Source organism: Tarenaya hassleriana, unplaced genomic scaffold (assembly GCF_000463585.1).
Source record: "Tarenaya hassleriana unplaced genomic scaffold, ASM46358v1 Cleome938, whole genome shotgun sequence".
Classification (NCBI taxonomy): domain Eukaryota; kingdom Viridiplantae; phylum Streptophyta; class Magnoliopsida; order Brassicales; family Cleomaceae; genus Tarenaya; species Tarenaya hassleriana.
Window position 1 is genome coordinate 1 of NW_010971769.1, and position 9,681 is coordinate 9,681.

Sequence of the window (9,681 nt, forward strand, 5' to 3'; positions counted from 1 at the left end):
TGTTGGTTCCTAATCATTGGGGTTGGGGTTATTACTGTAAGATCTTAGATTCTATAGAGGTGATAAATTCCGGTTTTCAAGTTTGGTTTTGGATCGGTTAATTCTGATTTGGTGTCATTGGTAAATTGGTTTGGTCTAGATGCCAGTTTTGGTTTCCAATATCTATTCAATAGTGTTTATTCACTTTTCCGAAAATAGGTTTTATTGTTGGTTCGGGATTTTTCAAATTCATGTCAATCTCACGTAAATATTGCATTCAAGGGAATAGAATAATAAATAATAAATTTAATGGAGAATTATTGTAAATTGTAGTTACCAATTTAATGGAGAATTTGTGTGTTACTTTTGGTTGTGAGGTAAGGTTGAATCCAAAATATATGTACTGTGATTCATTACTAAGTGAATAAAAAAAAAAAATCTTTACCAGGTTGATGTTTTGGATCTTTAATCAATTTTTTTGCCGGATTTAGAATTTATTAATTTTATTTAACAAAAGTTGTATCCAAAAATTTTAAAATTAAATCCGGATAGAATTATTAATTATGTGGTTTGAATAGGATATAACTTCATAGCATTCAAATTTTTGGTATAATGTTTACATTTAAAGAAAAATGATTTTCTATGTAAATTGGTTTTCAAATGATTAATTGTTGTTTAGTCCATAATCCATGATAAGGTCAAATATACCTTATATTTAAATTATTACTTTAAATATCTGGATTTACATAATAATTTATTAAATTATAATCTTTGACTCAGATCTCGTATTAAATTTTGCATACTCTGAAAATTACTATAGTTTTTACTAAATTGTGTATAAATTCATGGAGAGTAACCTTTTTTCTACATCTCATCTCCTGAAATCATTTTTGTATTTCTTCTCAGCCCTAAAATGAATATTTTAAGGGCGGTGTTTCGTTGGTTAATTAGAGAAGAAATGAAGGGCGAAGATGTCAAATATGATGACAATGACTGCCTCCTCAGAAGCAAAACCTTATGTTGGCTCAATGATTTACCAAAGGAAACTTTCGAGGTGAGATATTTTCTTTGTTTTCTTTGATATATTTTTTAAAATACATAATAAAATGCTTGGTAACCGATGGTACCTGTAACATTAGGTTGCATAGTTCCATTATTGTTAATTTGTTTTTGGATCGATTTTTCGTTTTTTTTTAAAACATATTTGTTCGGGTTTAACCTAAATTAAATTTGAAGTCATAATCAATCCAAATTTAGTTATATAATTCTAATATACTTATATCATTTCATTTAATTTGATTTTTTTACATCTAAAGCGGATTAGCGACACCTATGCTAGATATGTAAATATATTTTTACAGTTTATTTTAACATTGCATTTTATTTTATTTTATAGAGAAATTGTGAAGAGACGAAACCAGAACAACCGCTTCCTTGGCAGAATTGATGTGCAAGGAATTATCGGTTGGCTGGATAACGTGCAGGTGAGAATAATGTATTTATAATTGATCAACAGAGTTTTCTTTTTCACATTGATTTTTTTTTTTAATATTTGGGTTGTTATATATAAAATCTTTTAAAGAATTTATAAAATTATATATATTTAAAAACGTTTTTAAAATCTTCCGATATATCGATTGTCGATTTCTATTTATATTGATTGTTTAACTGGTTTTATTTTATTGTATGATATAAATAGCACAATGATAATGTTATATGTTTGTTATTCTTCCGGTTATATGCATACAGTTGACTGCATATATATATATCTTCGAACATAACCGATTATATATATATATTTTTTAAATTTTCAATTTATGATTATCTTTTTCCTCCCATACAATCTCTATTGTTGCTTAAAGTTTTTTTCTATTTATTTTTTGGGAAATGGTTTCCAACTTTTGATTATAAAAAATTACTGCTCGCATTTCTTGTAACTTCAAGTAACACATTCTCCTAGTTTCTAGAATTTATTTTTTCCCCATCAAATTTATAACCTTTTTCTTTTACTTTTACTCTTATTTTTTTTTTCAAATGTGACGGATTTTACAGTTTTTTTTCTTGTTCTTTGATTTTTCATGTTTCATATATATATATATATAATTGCTATTTTATTGTAATTATGACCGTACAGTTGTAGCTGTGCTTATCGTCTCAATAGCCAAAGCAACGAGGTTGCCACATGCAGAGGAAGGGCTTATCAATTTATACACAACATATTACGACGACATGAAAAATTCGTTATGCTTAAAAAAAAAAATGATTGAATATTGTTTTATGTCAATATGTACCATTAAGTTAAAAAAAAAAATAAAAACTTCTTCACGGAGGATTTATTTAAGTAATAAATGTGTCATCTTCAAACGGTTAGAAAAATAATTTTTTACATCAAATAAATAAATTAATATACAGAGTGAGCATTTAAAGTTTCAGTCAAAGAAATGGTGAGGAAGACTGCTCTGGTGTCCGTTGTCCATACCATATGTAATTTTACGTGTATTTATTTAAAGCTTTTTTTTAATAATGAAGGTATTATTTACGGATAGTTTGTATTATTATTTTTTTGTTTATTTAATGTAATGTTATTATGATGATTCATATATCCAAAAATGCGATCCTCTGACGGAGAAAAGTAAGAACACGTGATGGGGGCCCCATTGGTTGCTTCGTCTAAATGTCCAACATCTTTCATCACAAGTCGCAGAGAAAAGACCAAAAATCAACCCTGTTTCGAAATAAAATTTAATTTATATAATTTTCCAAAATGGTGTAAAAAGTTAATTAGTGTGAGTTTTGAATTTGTGAGTTATTTTAGCTTCCCAAGTTGGGGTCCGAGCCTCGAGGGGCCGACCCGTGCCTGGGGATTCAAATACTACGCCCTGAGAGGTGTCAAAGCCTGCTCCCAGACCGCAACCCCTCCCGACACCGGCTCCTTTGGTTCCGGAGGAGACCTTAGGGCATATTATTGCCATGCATGACATCGGATTATATGCCCAGCCGGTCGTTTCTCCCCCGTCTATAGCCTCAAAGCTTCTCTTCTCCACACCGGAGATGACCCACATCAAACGGATCTTCGCTGCCGGTCACAACTCCACCATGGAACGCATAATTTTGGAGGCCTTGAGCGACCGCGAGATGCCTCCGAGCGCCGGCGAGACAAAGCGGTGCGTGGCATTGGCGGAGGCCATGATCGGCTTCGCGAAGATCCGGTTGATGTGGGTGTGTGGAGAATGGAAGCTTAGCTATATAGGGGGGTAGAAACGACCGGTTGGGCATATTATCCGCGATGTCATGCATCGGAAGTCTGACCTTCCCCTCCTTCCGGAAAAATGTGTCGGGTGGAGTAACAAAGGAGCCGCTGTCCTTCATCCGATGATCTGGTTTGATTTTTTTCCCCCCCCCTTGTCAGAGGTTTGGTAAGGAAGAGAAACCTTCTAATTCTCTCAGAGGGTTAGAAGTTCGGTCTTGGTAAACCGAACTGGTTTGAGATTTAGGGTTGTTACAAAACCCTTCTTCCTTCCTTTTTTTCTTCTGCGACTATCGTGTTGGTTTTAGCAGAGAGCTGGTCTTCTTCTTCATGGGAGAAGGTGAGAGAGAGATGGGGAAAGGAGAAACCAAAGGCGACGGAGGCGATCAGAGGCGGAGAAGTCGGCGGTCGGGGCTGTACCGCGACGGAGCATCCAGGTTTATTCGTTCCTCTTTTGTTTGGTTATTTTCCCTGTGGTTTCTTTCTCGGTGGTGTTCCGACGAGCCCCGGTTTGTGGCTCGGTCGTCGGAGATCGCCGTGTACAGTGCTTCTTAGTGTAATGCCGGTGCCGCCCGGCCGAGACGTAGGCCCGAGATTTATCTCGGTGACTGAAGTCGTAAAAACTCTCCGTATCTTTCATTTCCGTTTTTCTGTTCTTGCGAGAGTTCGTTATCGGAATGAGTGACGGACTTGCATCGGAGTGACAACGGCAAGGGATCGACGTTATTTACAAGATCCCTGTAATTGTTCATCGGAGTATATTGCCAATATGTTGATGAACACTTTGCGTTCGATTACCACTTTGCGTATGAAGAGGAATACAGTGAATGGAAAAAGGAGAAGAACAGAGGTTTCTCGTTGGAGGGAGAAACTGATTCTGGAACGATCAGTGAAGGAGAAAATCTAAACTTTTCTGCGAATATCGGAACAAATGTGTCGTGGGGAAAGTAGTAAAGGAGCCATGGATGGTACAGCCGCAAATTCAAACAGGTCTTTGATTCTGAAACTGTTTCCCTCTTTGAAGAATTGGAACCTCAAGATTAAGTTTTTGTCGGTTTAATTGCTGGAAGTGTGGTTTTATGTAGAGAAGCCGACATGCCATTAGCCAAAGCCCCGAGGGATTTACGCTAGTGACCGGTCGGGCATGGAAGGAAACGAGAAGTCTGCGGTTAGAAAATCCCCGAAAGTTGTTGGCGTGTGCTCTAGTGACCGGTCGGGCGAAAACGTGTCAACTTATCCCCATGCTTTTTATCTGAATCTCCCGTAAATATTTTTGTTTATTCTTAATCGTGATTAATTTTGTTTGAATTGGTAAATGGTTTTAAAAATCCCCTTTATGTAATTTTTTAAATCATATTTCCCGGTCGAACTGCTCACTATAAAAGGTTCTGTCTCACGTACTGGTTCGATGACGATTTCTAAAGTCGTAGGGAGAACGCGTTTTGCCCTAACGTGCAAACAAACATCAACCCCAAGTTGCATATTTTAAAAACAAAGTCGACGGACAAACATAGGTTCATATTCAGTAACGTTTTTCGCAAAATAAAGAAAAAACAATCTCTTCTATCATATATCTCCAATGGCGGCTTCGTCTTCGTCTTCTTCGCCTTGTAATCGGAGATACGACGTCTTCCCAAGCTTTAGAGGGGAAGATGTTCGCAAAAACTTCCTCAGCCACTTGCTCAAGGAGTTCAGAATCAAGGGCATTGTCACTTACACAGATGAAGATATTGAGAGAAGCCACACGATCGGCCCCGAACTCGTAAGCGCCATAAGAGAATCGATGATTTCGGTCGTTGTTCTCTCGCCCAACTACGCTTCTTCGAGCTGGTGTTTGGACGAACTGGTGGAGATTATGAATTGCCGTCGAGAAAAAGGGTTGATCGTGATGCCCATCTTCTACAACTTGGATCCATCCAGTGTCAGACACCAAACCGGACTATTCGGTGATGGTTTCAAGAGATCTTGCTGTCGGCGAACGGAGGAGGAGAAACAGAGATGGATCCAGGCCTTGAAGCAAGTAGCCGATATCGTCGGCATCCAACCTGAGAATTGGTAGCGCTTTTGGCATCTTTGCTATACATTCTTTTCCTAGATGTACTGAAGCTAGCCCACGTCGAAAACAGGGGATTTGATTATGGCAGTAATCTTTCTCTCATTTTTCTAGGAAGGATGAGGCATGTATGATCGAACAAATTGCAAGAGATGTCTCCAAAGAGCTCAACACTACACCATCCAAGGACTTTGATGACATCATTGGAATCGACGTTCATATGGAGAGATTGATCTCTCTGTTACGCCTTGAGGAAAACGACGTGAAGATGGTAGGGATTTGGGGTCCTTCAGGAATAGGTAAGACCACCATTGCCAGAGCTTTATACAACCGAATCTCCAAGGACTTCCCCCTAAGCGTTTTCATGGAGAACGTTAGGGGAAACTATGGAAGATCTGGTCGTGATAAGTATGCTTCAAAGTTGGATATACAAGAACAACTGTTATCTAAACTGTTGGGCCAAAGGGATATGAAAATACATCATTTAGGTGTCATGCAAGAAAGGCTTCACAAACAGAAGGTGCTCATCATCCTTGATGGCGTTAACAGGCTAGATCAATTAAAAGCTTTAGCCAAGGAGCCGAAGTGGTTTGGTCCGGAAAGTAGGATTATTGTGACAACAGAAGATGAAAATCTTTTGAAGGCACATGGTATCGACCCTAAATACAAGGTTATTTCCCGTCTAATGAAACGGCGCTCAGAACCTTTTCTTTCTAGGCATTCAAACACAGCTCCGCACGATACAGTATGACTGAGCTAGCGATCGAAAAGGCGAAGCTTGCTGGCCATGTTCCACTGGGTCTCCATGTTTTTTGGTTTCACATACACGTGGGAAGAATACAAATAGGCGGATAATGTCGAAACAGCGAATGCTTGGAAAGCGAGGAGCACGTACATTGTAATGAGCCGCAAACGGTGAGCTTGAACAGCAAGAGGTTCCTCGAAACCGTTTGAAGGAGATTGCCTAGCGTTTCGAGTATTGAGTGATTAGATTGAACATTTCCTCCACTTATGATCAAATCTAGTAGCCGTTGGAAATCTCCTTTGCTTCTTTTCCTTGTTGATCCTCCTCTTGTACCCTACAAATATTTTAAGTTTGGTTACAACTGTGAAGAACATGTAAAATAGTTAAAGGTGTAAATTACATATGACTAATGTTATTATTGTGAATCACAGAAATCTGAAAAAGAGTAATCCAAGAGAAACATTTCATGTTCCGAAATTGCAAGTTGTTCCCCTCACGAAAAAATATTTTCACGTATCTTCATAAACCTAGAAACTCAAATAATCCCTTCTTTTATTTTTTTTTACAAACCTAAATATTAATATTGGTATTTGGACCCATCTTTCCCCGAATCCAAGCCCATTCCTTGTGCAAGCCCACAGGCCCATTTTTCTAAATATTAATGTTCATCTCTTTTACACGTCCGAGAACTTCAGAAGCTTCTTTCCTTTAGAACCCTAGTTTCTTCTTTCTTCAGTAATCGATGCATTGACTATTTTTATAAACAAGGAATGGACTTGCTCGTCGATGGATGTTTAAAACAATATGGGATGGAAATTTCGATATTCCCACAAAAGTTTATGGGTATCTTTTAAATTACGAATCCACCCAAAGTTCGTATTCAGTAAGGTTTTTTGCGAAATCAAGAAACAACTCTCCCCTCTATCACATCTCCGATGGCTGCTGCTTCGTCTTCTTCGCCTCGCCATTGGAGATACGACGTCTTCCCAAGCTTCAGAGGGGTAGATGTTCGGAAAAACTTCCTCAGCCACTTGCTCAAGGAGTTCAGAATCAACGGCATCGTCTCTTACATAGACGAAGGCATTGAGAGAAGCCACACGATCGCCCCCGAACTCATACGAGCCATAAGAGAATCGATGATTTCTGTCGTTGTTCTCTCTCCCAACTATGCTTCTTCGAGCTGGTGCTTGGACGAACTTGTGGAGATTATGAATTGCCGTCGACAAAATGGGTTGATCGTGATGCCTGTCTTCTACGACTTGGATCCATCCAATGTCAGACACCAAATCGGAGTATTCGGCGATGGTTTCAATAAATCTTGCTGTCAGAAAACGGAGGAGGAGAAACAGATATGGATCCAAGCCTTGAAGCAAGTAGCGGACATCGTCGGCACGCATTCCACAAACTGGTTAGGTTTTACCATTAATATTTGATTTCTTGATTGATTTGTATCTCTGATTTAAATCAATCACATCTGACATTTATTATCTCTTCATATCAATTCCAATTAATCTTTCACTTTCTTATTTCTAGGGAGAGTGAAGCGTGTATGGTCGAACAAATTGCCAGGGATGTCTCCAAAGAGCTCAATGCTACTCCATCCAGGGATTTTGATGGCTTGATCGGAATTGATGTTCATATGGGGAAATTGATCTCTCTGTTACGCCTTGAGGAAAACGATGTGAAGATGGTTGGGGTTTGGGGTCCTCCTGGCATTGGTAAGACTACCATTGCTAGAGCTTTATATGATCGACTCTCCAAGGTATTCCCACTTAGCGTTTTCATGGAGAACATTAGGGGAAACTATAGCAGATCTTGTCGGGATGAGCATGCTTCAAAGTTGGATTTACAGAAACAGTTTTTGTCTCAAATTTTCGACCAAAAGGATATGGTAATAAGCCATTCAGGCGTCATAAAAGATAGACTGCAAAGTCGAAAGGTGCTTATCATTCTTGATGATGTGAATAAGCTAGAGCAATTAGAAGCTTTAGCCGATGAACCTCAATGGTTTGGTCCCGGTAGTAGGATTATCGTTACAACACAAGATAAAAATCTTCTGAGTGCACATGATATTAACTGTATATACAAGGTGAATTTACCATCCAGTGAAGAGGCGCTTCAAATCTTTTCTTTCTATGCTTTCAAAAGCAAGTCCGCTCGACAAGGTTTTACGACATTATCAATCGAAGTAGTGGAGCTTGCCGGTCATCTTCCATTGGGACTCCGTGTTTTGGGTTCATATATGCGTGGGAAGAGCAAGGATAGGTGGATGAGAGAACTGGCAAGACTCAGAACAAGACTCAATAGAGAAATTCAACAAGTACTGAGAGTGAGCTATGATGACTTGGAACCAAGTGAGCAAGCCGTATTTCTTCACATCGCATGTATGTTCAACAGTGAGGGCATTGATTACGTGATACGAATGATTAGCAATGAGGAATTAGATGTCGGCCTTAGCCTCGACATCATGGGAGATAAGTCTCTCATAGATATATCAACCAGTGGAAGTGTCACAATGCATTATTTGTTGGAACAAATGGGTAGAGAGATCGTTCAACAACAGTCCGAGTATGAACCTGGAAAGCGACAATTCTTGTTAAACACTGAGGAGATTTGCTATGTGCTTGCCAATGAAACTGTAAGTTTTGACAAACTCTAATTATACATTGACTACAAATTCACATTTGATTATTCAAGACAATTTCTTTCTTTTACCATTTCTCAGGCCACAGGGACTGTGTTAGGTATATCGTTGAATCAATCTGCAGTCAGATATGATTTGTTTCTAAGCGAAACAACTTTCCAAAAGATGCCGAATCTCAGATTCCTAAGGTTCTACAAGAAGGGAGTTGAAAATAGAATGCGTTTTCCTCAAGAGCTGGAGTATCTTCCTCGCCTTTGGTTATTACATTGGGAGGGATACCCATTAAAATATATTCCTCGTAGGTTTCGATCTGAGTGTCTCGTCGAACTCACCATGACAGATGGCCGGCTTGAGAAGCTATGGGAAGGAGTTCAGGTTAGATCATCGTTGCTTCTTGTTTGGTTATTTTGGTTACTTTATTATATTGTTTCTTTTTCGTGTCAATGTTATCAACAAAAAATATATAATTCAGTGACAATAATGTCAAGAGATGGAAATTTCTAGAAGGCTTTCATATTTTTTTACAGGAAATTTGTGACTACTGATTTGATTTTTATAACTTATTTTTCCCAACATTTTTAACTTACATTGGTATAGATTTTTAATAGTCATGTTTTTTTGGGGTTTATTATGTCCAGCAATTAGGAAGTCTCAAATTCATGAATTTGGTGGGCTCCAGAGAATTGAAAGAGGTTCCAGATCTTTCAAATGCCACAAATCTCGAGGAATTGCGGCTTGCTTACTGCACAAGTCTGGTGACACTTCCTTCCTTTATTGGTAAGCTTCAGAAGCTGAACTACTTGAACATGTCTGGTTGTCGGAGCCTAGACACTCTTCCTGCCGAAATCAACCTGGAATCTCTCATGGAGATTGATCTGGATGGTTGCGGACGATTGCGAAAATTTCCAGAAATATCTAATAAGGTAGAATGTCTCGTGCTAAGCAAAACCGGGATAGAAGAAGTACCATCCTCAGTTAGGCTTGATAACTTAAGATATCTATATATGAGTAAT

The 9,681-nt window shown here is 38.3% G+C and overlaps 1 long non-coding RNA gene and 1 pseudogene across 1 annotated transcript; both read left to right on the top strand.

Annotated features, from left to right (window-relative positions):
- Positions 1-866: 866 nt before the first annotated feature.
- On the top strand, positions 867-4,563 carry LOC104804708. Its single transcript, XR_770380.2, has 4 exons — positions 867-1,033; positions 1,376-1,463; positions 2,114-4,216; positions 4,312-4,563. It is a non-coding gene; the product is annotated as an uncharacterized LOC104804708 (long non-coding RNA).
- Positions 4,564-4,792: 229 nt separating this feature from the next.
- Positions 4,793-9,675, top strand: LOC104804709 (annotated as a pseudogene).
- The last annotated feature ends 6 nt before the right edge of the window (positions 9,676-9,681 follow it).